This window comes from Etheostoma cragini, chromosome 19, assembly GCF_013103735.1.
Source record: "Etheostoma cragini isolate CJK2018 chromosome 19, CSU_Ecrag_1.0, whole genome shotgun sequence".
NCBI lineage: Eukaryota > Metazoa > Chordata > Actinopteri > Perciformes > Percidae > Etheostoma > Etheostoma cragini.
In genome coordinates this window covers 3,568,387-3,582,208 of record NC_048425.1, presented here as the reverse complement: position 1 = coordinate 3,582,208, position 13,822 = coordinate 3,568,387, and the positions used below count along the sequence as shown (strand labels likewise).

At 40.1% G+C, this 13,822-nt stretch overlaps 1 protein-coding gene and 1 long non-coding RNA gene across 2 annotated transcripts in view; both read left to right on the top strand.

Moving 5' to 3' along the window:
• tnfsf10l (TNF superfamily member 10, like) overlaps positions 1-13,822 on the top strand; it is a 52,146-nt gene that overhangs the window by 7,196 nt on the left and 31,128 nt on the right. The window lies entirely within an intron of this gene.
• LOC117935121 overlaps positions 8,436-13,822 on the top strand; it is a 5,824-nt gene continuing 437 nt past the window's right edge. Inside the window, exons 1-2 of the long non-coding RNA XR_004654683.1 lie at positions 8,436-8,446; positions 10,086-10,088. This is a non-coding gene — a long non-coding RNA (uncharacterized LOC117935121). The remainder of the gene's footprint in view (positions 8,447-10,085; positions 10,089-13,822) is intronic.

Below are 13,822 nucleotides of genomic sequence, written 5' to 3'. Positions count from 1 at the left end.
AGACGCCAGTTCACCCTTCCGGGCACTCCCAAGGTGCTCTCGAGCAAGGACTGCTGTGAGAATTTGCACAACAAATGAACTACCACAAAATTAGTTCATTTGGTATCAAACATTTCATGTTTCCTCACCTCAAAATGTCACATCGGCGATCACACAATTGTCCAGAGCAAAGCTGAATGAGTTAAAAGATGGAGAGCGGCAACAGAGGTGGAGATCATTTGTACGTTTAAAGAGATCAGAAGAGGAGTCGGCAGCTATTTGCTACGTCATCTGATGGAGTACAGATATACATTGCCACTCACCCACACACACACACACACACACACACACACACACACACACACACACACACACACACACACACACACACACACACACGACCTTGGTTTAACAGTTGACACATGAAAACAGGATATTTGAGTTCCCATGTTGGAATCCATGGCTGGAATGCTCATTAGGATGTGGCTACAGCTGTGGTGTGTGTGTGTGTGCGTGTGTCTGTGTGTGTGTGTGTGCCAACAGCTGGTGCTTTGTGTTATCACTTTATTTGCTCAGTCAACATGGCTATAAAGGGCTGATAAACGCTGTTATACGATTTTAGGGCACTAAGAGACCTCTGCTGCATCTGGTAAGTGCTGTTAAACCGTCTCTATACCTGGTAGCAATTTCATGTTGCTGACTGCAGAGTCATTCTCACAACAGTTTTTTTTTTTTATCCCTATCTCTGGCTGATAGCACACAGTAGTGATGTAATGTACTGTACATCCACTTAGTGAAAGCTTCTACATGCATGTTGTTTTTTTGTATATTAAATTAGTTTCACAGTCGTTGCACAGACTATAGGTACTCTACTGATACAAGGAAATGCAATTCAGAAGTGCAAAAAAGCCGCAATGATTGCTTGGTCGATAAAATGTCAGGAAATAGTGAAAATGTTCTTAAAAGCCTATGGTGGCATCATCAAATGTCTTGTTTTGTACTAACAGTCCAAATCTGAAAGCTAATTCATTTACTATCAGAGAAAACTTCAAACGAAGATTTTTGAAGATTAATTCTGTTGACAAATCATTTCAGTTCTAGAAAGTAAGTTCAGGTTCAAAATATCAACAAATGATATAACAGTGAGACATGAAAGGGAGGAAAGAAAAAGAAAATGGCATTAAGTTGTACATAAAACCACAGAGATGTTTTCAGTTCAATAATAGCTTTTTCTAGTACTGCATCAAACTTAGTACATCAGTCCAACTTCGTCAGAATCATGAGGAAAATATTTCAAATAACTAATAGCTCATATATTAGCATACTTCCTCCATGTTTTTTTGTACATGAAGTTTGTTGGCACTGGATAAAAGTCCAATTACTTTTTAGTATGCGTTTGTTAAATGATGCAGACTTTGGGGCCAATGCATGAGCTTTTACTCCCACATGAGGTCTGATGATCAAAAAATGATGCCTGTGCCAAATCGTTCCGCTTAGGTAAATAATTTGGTCCAGATTTTATAACGTGTGGTGTTACTAGGAAACAGATGGTTAACAACATAATGTATTGTATATAAATTGGAGAAAGAGAGTCCACCTCCTGCAACGAAGTGTCCTTCCTCACATCTATCCATCTTCCTTCATTTCCGATCTCCACCACAAAAGTCCCATATGGCTCCCATCATAAGGAAACCAAATCCCTGTCATACTCTCTATATGTGTATATCAAAGGAGAGGCAGAAAAAGAAGCTGCTTTCCCCTGTTGGAACATGTCCAATCGAACAACAGATAGGTGAGTTTGGTGAAGGGGGCGACATAAATAGAAAGAGTGGAAATTAAGATATTTAGTTTTTTTTTTTTTGAGATAAGTTGACTGTTTGGTTTTAACATGTTTTGCCAGGGTTTTTAGAAGAACGAAAGCCAATACATTACAAGTACACATCAAGTTAAACCTGGAATCCTTGAATGCAGCACTTCAGAGAAAAATGTCCAAATACTGAGTTGCCTTTCATAGCTCATCCTTTCTAAATTAATGTTTCTCCACCACTAAATCTGAAATGATTAGGGGATTATTGATTAGTCAATTAACAGAAAAGCAACTGATTTGGTATTAAGAGAAGTTCCACCCTCTCACTTATAACAACTGTTTTCTGGAGTTTTCCACCTATATTTCCCTTTGTATAGATAGACCAAACAACGACCCAATTAATGAAGAACAAACATTCTGCATGCTAATCAATAAGGAACGCACAGGAATTGTTAGTGGCAGCCCTAGTCACTACAACAAGTGGCAGGTCAATTTCCGACTATCTTGTGGGGCAGGATAAAGTTGAAATCCTAGGACCTCAGTTATGTTTTGTCATGCTTTTAAATGTGCTGAATTTGTGTATTTTTGCAGGTATAATGTAGCCCAATGTCTATCCATTGTAAAGGTGTGTGTGTGTGTGTGTGTGTGTGTGTAAACTAATGATCTAACCCTGGGAATGGGCAGACATCTCTGTCCTGGCACAAGAAAGAGGGCTTGTTAGTGTCAGCTGAAAGTCTGTCTACTCAAATGATTTCCTCCCTTAAAAAAACACACACACACACACACACACACACACACACACACACACACACACACACACACACACACACACACACACACACACACACACACACACACTCTCTCTCTCTCTCTGATATCAGCATTTTGACTCTGAACTCTCAGTAACAAGAGCCTCCTGTCGCCCTGTCAGCTCTCATTTCTGTACCAATTAAACAACCAGTGAACTCTTTTCTTCTGTCATCAAATCTCTCCCAAATTATCTTTTCCATCTCTCCTCCCACTCATGTCCACAACCTCCGCCATAAACCTTAGTGTTGGCCGTCCCTTTGTCTCTCTCTTATGTCTCATTGACTCTGAAGAACAAGACTGTTTTTGGCGTTTTAATGAAAGCAAATCTGAACGTATTGTTACTTTGATAAATTAAAAAAGAAAAGAAAAAAAACATGCTCACTGACGTTCCACTTCCTCAGATCTCCACTAAGCTCCAGACTGCAGCTCATATTTTGGCCTAGTGTCTCACAACATAACACATATGCCTTGTTAAAAACTTGTAAGGTTCTTGGACATGTGTGATCGCAGGTCTTCCATGAATCAGTAACTCAGCCATTGGGCACGGATTTGGCTTTGTCTGCAGCTGCTGAATGGAAAAGTTTAATAAGAAAAGCTCAGGGAAAAGAGGTGAAATCATGAACCTGGGCAAGCAGTCAAGGCTTCCCTTCAGGCAGAGACTTTTGAATAATGTTGTATGTTTTTGGTAGACGTTTCGGCTGTTAAAAGTTGGAGGAGAGCAGATGCTGGCTCGATTGTTAGATTAGGGCACAGGAACCTTCGTCATTTTAGCTCTCTATGAAATTAAACCTTGGATGAACAAATCAACGAATTGATGATGTTTAGGTCTGCATCAGGATGAGTCATCAATTTAAAGAAAGCAAATCCTTGGTTCTTGTATAGCTTAATCTCTCAGATGATTGCAGTTTAATGTCTTAATTTAAGGCCCAGTTGTCGCTGGCACAGATCTTAATCAAACAGACCGGGCAGCAAAGAAATGCTAACATACTGTACTCGTTTGGAGAAATGCTAACATACTGTACTCGTTTGGAGAAATGCTAACATACTGTACTCGTTTGGAGAAATGCTAACATACTGTACTCGTTTGGAGAAATGCTAACATACTGTACTCGTTTGGAGAAATGCTAACATACTGTACTCGTTTGGAGAAATGCTAACATACTGTACTCGTTTGGAGAAATGCTAACATACTGTACTCGTTTGGACGAAAAGACAGAAGTCCTGTTTCCAGAAATAGGCTATCTTGGCCTATTGTAGAGGAGATCAAATCTTGCATGGATGTTATGAAAACACACGTCCTATCTGGAATCTGTTTCTCTGCTGATCTCAGGCCAGGCTGCTTTCAAAATATTATGAATAGGATGGGACAGTCGAGAAACATCTATATTGTGACAGAAGTTTTAAGAGTTTAAAAGTCACAATGGGTTATTTTAGTCTTTCCCTGCATGTTTCTGCAGGAATATCACAACAAACATTGGAAATTAAGAGTCTACAGCAATGGGGGGGGTGCCAAGTTTCACGGCGATCTATCTAAAGACTTTAGAGATATTTTGGTCCAGACCAAAGTGGTTGATTGACTGATTGACCTCGCCTAGAGCATGGCTACAAATTTCAGTGTTTTTAAAATCCAAGAGCAAATTTCCTCAGCCACAAGCTTAAATAACAACTTTGACCTTCTAATACGTAATAAGGAGAAATGCGTTCAGTGAGAGGAGTGAGAACTGGAATAACATCCTGCTTTAGATTCTCTGAAAGGTGAATGTATGTTGGAAACATTATAATAGTGGCAAAAAATCTGTTTGAATCCAAACAGTTTTTCTGGCATTTAAGAGTTGGCAAATGTTGGAGTTGGCAGCGAAGGCAGCATTTGATGCTTCTCGTTAGATATTCAAGTCACGTAATCAATTTGGTTTTGCCAAATATGGCTCGACTGATTCAAGTCACGGCTGATTAAGAAAACGTGTCACTATGTTGTGTTTGCTACTGTTTTAATTCTTCATAATGCAAGGTAACAGTTTAAAACAAATCAGAAACCTTAAATGGGTGTATATGTGCTGAGCTCATTTCTCAGTTAGCAATTTGACATTTAAACTGCTTCTATTTCAAGGATTTGGAGCCTCATGATCAGTCATGGCGGTAGCGACAGCCCATGACAAATCTTGCTTGATACGTCAAATCCAGTTAAACTTTATCTGTCCCCAGAGGGGCGATTCGCTGTACAATTCTCAGTATATTAAGAGTTTTGTTAAGAAGAAGCATAAGCATGTAAAAAAGAGATGGGCTTTTGGGTGAAAACGTGTATAGAGAGAATTCATAGAAGTCAACAGTGTGTTTATTGTGATGGCTGGTGAAACCATCATCTACCCATATGCAGGAACAAAATTGTAACACGGGCAGCCCCTCATGTATGCATTACCCCCCCCCCCCCCCAACACACACAAACATACACACACATACACACACTCTTCAGTTCAGTTCAGTGTGTTTATTTACATTGTTGATCAAAGTGTTTAACAAGCTTGAAAAACCAATATTCGATGATACACACAAACAATACCAAGTAACCAATAGTTGAAAAAAGGTCAAGGTGTCAAAGCTCAACTTAGAATTGAAAGCCAACAAATTGAAATGGATCTTAAGCAAAGACTTGAAAGTTTCAGTAACCCAAGCAGTTCTTATATGAATAGGTAGCTATTCCAGAGATTTAGAGCTGCCACTGAAAAAGCTCGGCCACCTTTATTTTTATCTTGGATATGGGAACGAGGACCATCTGATTAGAAGACATCAGTGCTCTGACAGGTTTGTGGACGTGTAAAAGCTGTGAGAAATCAGAAGGCAAGAACCCATTTAAAATCTTAGAAACATGCAATAATATCATAAAATTAATCCTAAAACGGACAGGAAGCCAGTGGAGCTAAGCTAAACTGGGGTTATGTGACCACGTAACTAAGGACGGAATTGCACCTCCAAACAAGTTATCAATTAAAAAGGTCCTATAGCTTATTTGTTCCTTCTCTTATCCCTGGGCAACTGGTTTTGTGTTGAGTATTACATGAAAAGAAAATCTCATTGTTAGCATTTGGTGTTTTCACTCCCTTGTTGTTCAGCCTTTTTTTACATTTCTAAAAATAACCCTAAACATTTTGTCTCAAAAAAATAACTTTTTAGCCATTCAAAGTGTCCACTTTCCTTGTTTTTCCATTCTTGTGGGGACGTCTAGACCCCACCAGAGAAAACACAGATCAGCTACAATCTGTGCCGGTACAATAACTTGCAAAGGGCTCACTTGAGTCATACTTGCCACCTCTGCATACAAAAACACATTTAGAGACACTTTTGCCCACCCATGCTGGACCTGCCCACCCACAGGCACCCAGAGGACCCCTCATGCTACACTTCATGGAGTGTTTTTTGGTCTAGCAGTGGCCTTAGTTTTTTTAATTTTATTTTACTTGCCCAAATTGAATTTAGACTTTGCTTGCATGAAGCAGATGACTGTTTGGGTTAAGATCAAACTGTTTATCAGAACTACAGCTAAATGAAGAGGATACTTTAGTTAAAGGACTACAAATAATGTCCAGCTGTCTGCCTAATTTAGATTGGTTGTGGAGCAATCATTATCGCTGATTTGTAGCTGTCATAGAAATCCATGTTTCTACAGATAAGATTTCAGAAAACGCATCAACGCCGGGTCAAAATGAACCAAGAAATGCCGCTTTATTTTGTCTGAATTTGGTCTCCACGACTAATGTATCTTTTCTAGTCCTGGATATCCCATAATCCACCACGTGCCAGTCAAACGATTCATGCCAACCCTGTCACCTTGTTGAGTCGAGAAATATAATGTGACCAGTTAATAATTACCAGATATTTGTACTCCAGTCATCGGTAAATATTTCACATTGACTACACAATCAACCAATTGAAGCCCGGTGTAAACACGACTGTTTGATGTTGATATTGGCCTGGACGTGTTATTTACAAGATGCTACAGATAAATAGAAGTCATATTGATATATTAACTATTAACTTGATGCATTATTTGCTAGTTTTCCGTTTAAGAAGTTACCCTAGTTTACCAGTTGGTATTGAAATTTTGGGAGCCATTTGAAAAACTTGGAAATGACTGACTCGCCTGAATGCACCATAAGTTTTGCTTTCTCTGAGACTTGACCATGTTTTGAAACTTTCATAGTACGCACAATCTAGAAGATCCAGCTTCTGAACACAGCTCATTTATCTTCCTTTTAAACCTTTCTCTGTCTCTATCCCACTAACTTGGGCGCCTCAAGCGGTTCTGTCAGCGGTATGTGTGCACAGGTGACTGAGACAAACTGGAAAGTCCTGACCTCTTCATGCTCTTGTCTTTTTCTTGTTCTCTTCCTCGTTCTAAGCCAATTGACAAGAACCAGAAACTTAACCCTTGGAATGAGAGCGAAAGCTTATAGCGACTCTTAATTCCTCAATGCCACTAACGTAGATAACACAGCTCACACTCCCATAAACAGTTATAATAAACTCTGAGATAAGTTTAGCAGTGCTTTTATTTGACCTAAACAGTAACACACTCAATTGTTTTAAGGGACAAGGGAGTTAAAGAGAAAGAAAGAAATGACCGGAATATCAGCAGGCAGGCCCACCCTGCTTTTCTATGTCTTTAAACTGTATTTAAACTGGAGGATATCCAAAACAGCAAAATTGACAAAGAGAGGTCATAGTTCCACACGCAAAGGCAGGGAGTGGTATTCTACCGTAACCTCTTGCTGTGAGGTTGTGTACACCATCACTGACACTTGTGCATGAATGCATACACGCAATCATGCAAACACAAGCACGTTGTATTGATAGATTAGCAGGGCAGCCCGCAGTTAAACACAACAACCCATACACACGTTAGATCACTTACAGCATTCCTCACCACAAAGAAAAGCTAACACACGCACATGCACATGCACACACACGCACACACACACACACACACACACACACACACACACACACACACACACGCACACACAGACAGACACACAGAGGAAGTAAGTGCTTGCCAGTAATGCCATTAATGCATCTAAGGAGCCGAAGATAATTTTCTGGACTAATTTAACAACGCAGTGGGTGAAGTGAGACAGCTTGTGTGGACCATATGTGAAGTTTTCATGTCCATTTTGTTGAAGAAGAATCACTAACTGATCATTATCAAATACTTTCTAAAGCGTAAAGGATTAGGTTTATTGCTGTGATTTAGGGCTCTGAAAGGGAACATAAGAGGGAATTTGGAAGACGAAGGAGAAAAAACAGCATGTATTGTTAGTGAAAGATGGGATTGTTTTTGAAAAACCCATCAAGGAGGTTATGTTTTCGGGTGAGTTTGATAGTTTTTTGGTCAGTTTGTCAGCAGGATTACGGAAAAACTACTCAAAACTTGGAAGGATATAGTATCCGCCGAGAAAGAACCCGCTCAATTTCAGAGTGGATCTAAATCACAGGGCGGGTACGCAAATGATTTCTCACTTTTGTAAGATTTGATCACCATGTCTGTCTCCGTTCCTTAAATTAATCTCAAGATCTCAAGATATTTCTCTAACCTTATTTTTAATGTAGACTGATAAGATGTGGGTAAGGTTCTCTGAACAGGCATGTTGTCTTTGTTTTGATTGTGCGGTACAAAATAACACCTCACCTAACAAGGGCTTTATCACCGGCTAGCTGCACACTAAGAAATATCTGAGTAATAACACTTGTGTAACTTTATATTTTAACAGAAATTGTCCACACTGTGATTCACAGGTGTATTTTTGTTTTGCAAATTGAATTCTTTTTATGTTTCCGCTTTTCAAGACATTTTTGTAAGTTTGTGTTTCAAATTTTCTCATCACATTTTGGTCATTTTCTTTTGAACCTTTGTGACATGTTGCGGTGTGCTGTCTGTCTGCTGTGCACAATGTACTCGTATGAAATATATCAGCACATGCTCTTAAAGTTTCAAAGTTGTGTCGAGACAAATCGATTTGATTGTTTCTTGTGATTAAAAAGACTTCCCTCCTTATTTAAAATGACCTCTAAAGTTGCAATCAGAGCAGCTCTTTGAAGGTTGTGTGTAGGCTGTAATCATCATTAGTGTCGAGAGAGCAGAAGTCAAAGTTTGAGGGGACAGGATTTCGAGTGAGTCTTTGTGAGAGAAAGGCAATCCTGAACCGGTTTGTTTCTGGCAATGAGGTGATTGAAATTTTAATGGCAATCATGAAATGTTAAACATACCCTAATTTTGTTTTAATTCCCACAGACAACAGCTAAAGAACCATGGCTCTGTGGCTTGGTCACAGAGAAATTTAAACAGGGAAGATGAAAAAAATCTGATCAATAAAACAGAAACGTATGAACCACACACCCTCTAAACTGCACTTAGTATTCAATACTCATAGTAAAGGCTCTTTCACTTTTGTGCTCTGGGAGTGAGGGGCAACTAAACAACTCCCTATCATTGCGCGTGAGTCAGCATCTTGTTATTTAAACTCTTTCACTTTTTATGCAGCTCATCAGAAAAAAACGTATTGTCTTGGCCTTGACAAAGCCAACTCATCTCTACATTTTAAAAAGGCACCTGCTGCTGTTATCGAGGGACATTTACAAAGACCAAACATAAATTCCCAGATGACTGGCATTTTCAGGAAAGACAAGTGAGCCATTGAGGCGGGGGGAAGATGAGGATCAGTTTGGGTGGTTTTTAACCACCTTTAGGCCAGGGTTGCCATGTTGTCAGGTTTCAGGATGAACAGTGATTTGAGATTTGATTTAATCAAATTCAGATTGAAGTCCCATGTTTGAAGCAATCAATATTGAGGAGTTCAATGACATACATAAATAAAGCATATACTGTTATAAGTACGCTTGATACACATTTTGCATTTGATTATGTTTCTTTCTTTGTCCACAGTGTGGTTCCTTGAAGCAAACTGATGCTGACATGTGCAGCCAAGCCAGGAGGCATGTGGTTTCATGGACCCATGTTAAAAACAGTGGTTTCTGCTCACCAATCCCCTAATGATTGTGCCTTTGGCTCAGAAAGCTGTTCTGTATGTGTGCTGGGGCTCTGGCAGGTCTGTGGGGGAGTGTCTTTTCACTGCAGACAAAAACTTGGCCTGTGCTGTGAAATGAGGTAGAAACTCACAGTTTATCCACTGTTCATTATCAAAATGGTCTTTGTTTTTTCCTCGTAAATATTTTTGTCTATGGTTGGCAATCAAAAAGTTCCCGGCATGATCGCACTCCAACATGATGGATTGTTGAGAAAGCTGTCGGTCATTTGAAGTATGGCAGGGATGAATGGGACAGCCTTAACAAATAAATCAACGGTCGGCACCACGTTTGGCTGTCAGCCAGATACACCGGCACCCTGAAGGGATGATAAACTAAAAAAGACACACATGCTATTACATTAAATACCTTCACAAATCATAGATATGGTATAACCCCCCTGCACGCACACAAGAAAGTACATAAACACACACATGTGTTGGCAAATTAAAACTTGAATGGACTCACTCTCACCCTTGCACACTTACACAATTACCAGAAGCTTGTAGGTTCTTGCAACATATGGGTCAACTGGTTTAGGTTAAATAAAACTACATTCAGTGTGGTTTTTAATGATTGCTTTGGGTCCGTTTTCACAAAAGCGAGTCAGAGTAAAATGTCTGAGGCCTAACAAACTCGCCAGTCAAATTATTGTAGCTTAAGTGCAAAGGTCATAAATCACCAGCTCACCAACCTCATAATAAATATGGCCGGTGTTTATGGACAAAATAAGACATTTACTAAATCTGCTGGGATCACACCAGCAGCAACGCAAAATTGGGCCAGGGAAGAACTTCGCGCCCTAATTTGGACACCCTTGCCCCGATCATACCAATCTTCAAACTCAAACTAATATTTGCCAATCACTACTTCAACATCTTAGGAAACCTACAGTTTCAAAAAAAGACATTTAGTGTTTTGGGCCTACTAATGAGACATACTTGTCTTTTTTTTGCAACTCCAAGGCTGCGGTAGTTAATGCTTGAAGCAATCTTTTTTTTGTTGCAACGATCGAGGAAATTTGCCAACACAAGTGTTATTTCTGTGGGTAGACTCCCAATAATCCGTACAACTTCGTCTAACTTATCCACTCTGACTGACACTCGGATGTAATAAAACCCCCTTTTTAAATCTAACCTTCAAAACTCTTCATGATTGATTTTTTTCACCAGAACAATTTGAATCACTTAACAAATCAAAAGTGTACATAGCGACAATCTTTTAACAACTGGTGTTAAACATCACCTCAGAGGGGCTATGCTTCGGACCGCGAGAGAGCCACACACTACACGGAAGTGGTATTAGATTTTGGAGTTAACGTAGGATCGGTGCATCCCTAGTGTCCACTATCATGGCACATCACCATAACGATACTTTTAAATGATGCGGTATTCTAAATATACCTTGACCAGTATACATCTGCCAGTTCATGCAATAATCCTTTTCTCCCCCAGTCACTTTCAGTAAGGCATGTGCTGTGAGTTATGCTGCAGGGTGTAACTCAACATGATGAAGCTGGTTCCATCATGCTGTACGCTCCCTAAGTTTTATTTCAGCCTTGCACTTGCGTATCTCCCTGCCTCTGTGTTTGGGTAAAGCGATTTATGTGCAGTGCCACTGCCAGCGAGGTCTCTGCTGTTATTTCACCCCACCGCTCACTTGTCTTGTCTGTTTTGCAGAGAAAGACAAGAGAAAGTAAACTGAAACACAGCCAACTCTCTCCCTCTCTTTTCCTATGCGTTTGCTGTTTTCCCCCCAAAACACACACGCACACTTACACACACATACATATACACTCTTGAGCCAGACCTCTGGCCTGCTGGATTTGAGTTACGTGGCCGAATTCTCCTTTTCCTAATCCCTTCAAATTTGAGTTTTGGACTGCCAAGGAACTCCCAGACCAGCGCGCACACACACACACACACACACACAAAAGTGTAGCTTTGTGTTTCCAAGTAGCCCTCTGAGATATTCTTTTCAGGGTTTAGTGTCCAGCGAGGGCAAGCTAAACACACACACACACACACACACACACACAAACTCGGAGGGCAGGCCACACACACACAGATACACACATGCAATATGTGCGTACACACACACACACACATTCAGTCACACAGGGAAGGGAACAGTGAAGCATTGTTCACTGCTTCCTGAAAGAGTCGGCATCAGGATCACAGGAGCTCCGTCAGCCTGGACCCTTCCTCTCTCTCTGGAGCCCAGTCATCCAATTCAGTGTGGACAGCCATAAGACTGCAAGTCTTCTGGCTAAGGATAAAAAGTGCCCAAGTGTGTGTGTTAGTGCGCAGGCGGGATGAGTTCTAAAAGCAGATCAACAGGGACGATCCCAGTTTAGCTCTTGTACTTAAAAGAACAGTAGTTACAAGCTATGAGGGATTATAGTTCAGGTTCAAAGACGAAACAAAATGACAGTTTGACAAAACCCTTCTAACTGTTTGGCTTCAGCAGCTCTGCAGTTTCCTCACAAAACAATCTGTTGGTAGTAAACCTGGTTTCAAAACCATTCAGTACAATGTGTGAATCCGAAACTTGATTTTTCTCTCTGATATCATACTGCCTGAGGAATGGGAACATAATATTGCACATACCCATTTATATCCTTTAATAAAATTACCACAAATGAACCGAGATGTTAAATTATGTTACAACACAAGAACATTGTCTAAATAAAAACACTGGTTTTGGCAAGTTTTGGTACTTGACATTTCTGTGTATTTTTTTGGTGTTGCCAGCAAGCAGACTTGCCTGTTAGCTAAATCTAATTCCAATTTGGCGCACTAAATCGCTATTTTCTAAACTACTGTATCTGTCACATTTCATTCTGCCTGAGGAGAAAATGCGTTTTTATTTGGTTTTCATGACTACGAAAGTGATTGACGTCCTGCTACTGTCCCAGTTGCTCATCCTCAAAGTGGAGAGAGAGCAGGCAACCAACATCTTCGTTTGAGTTTAGCAGAGCGGACAGCTCCGCAGAGTTGTGTTATTAAGACTTCATGACAAGTCATAAAATTCTGAAGCAGCGTCCGTAATAATGTTACAGTGGCAGGCTGTCGTGTATGTGGGGAACCTACCGGTTCTTGTGCGTACTATGGAATTGAATCCTGCCGGAGCCAGTATCAAAGACCACCAACATGTGTAGGCTGCTCCTCTATTCTGTCAGTGAATTAAAATAAATGACTCCATATTTAGAAAAAACTAATTCAGAGGCAACGTCCATTGAAAATTATAATTACAGATGCATTCCTTTTCTTCTTACATCTGAGCCAGACTGATACGCATGCATGCAACCTAGTTTTACAGCACAGCTGGGAGTTTCATCCGATCTTTTGTGTGTTGCTGAATGTTTTTAGCATGTGTAAGTCTGCATTTTGGCTGCTAAACCAGCCCAGCAGACTCATTGCTTAAAAGCCCAGGAAAGGACAAGCCATCAATGTCAACACATTGAGACTATACACCGCTCAGGGGACAAGTTATAGACACAAGAATTTAAGAGTTATTTGCCAAAAAATATATGCCCTTTGTGAAGAGAGAAGTGTGTCGTTTTAAAATAAAAATGGCACAACTGAAAAGCAGATTATTATTGGGATTCCTCTGAAGACCTTTGGGAATTAAAAGTAATATACAAGTCAATTTATTTTTATTAAAACACAATGAGACCTCTTACAATTTAACAGCTGAGGCATACCTGGTCTCAGTGTATTGATTTGTTAACGTTGAATCATCGGGGTGTAACTTGTTCCTTAAATGAAAGCCAATAGGACCAGTTTTGCAATTTTGGGAGTGGAGTCAGGACTTGGCAAAGAGAAAATTCTGTTGAAGGAGCACTCAGGAGAGGGGGAAGGGTCTTCTAACTGTTGATGTTTAAAACCTGTGGCACAGTTCCAGTTGCATGCTCTCAGGGCATGGTAAGGATGTACAGTCCCCTGTTTCTCCAGAAGCTTGCATGTCTCTACTAGCCAACCGAACCTCTCACATTTTCCTCTCTGCTTTTCAGCAGTTAAACTAAACCGAAACCACAATGAGTGAAATAAATAATTCCCTACTTCCTACCCATTTTTGAACTCAGCCTTCATTTTGATGTCAACTATACATGTATGTTGCACGGTTGTCAGACCAGGAGCATAAATTGGG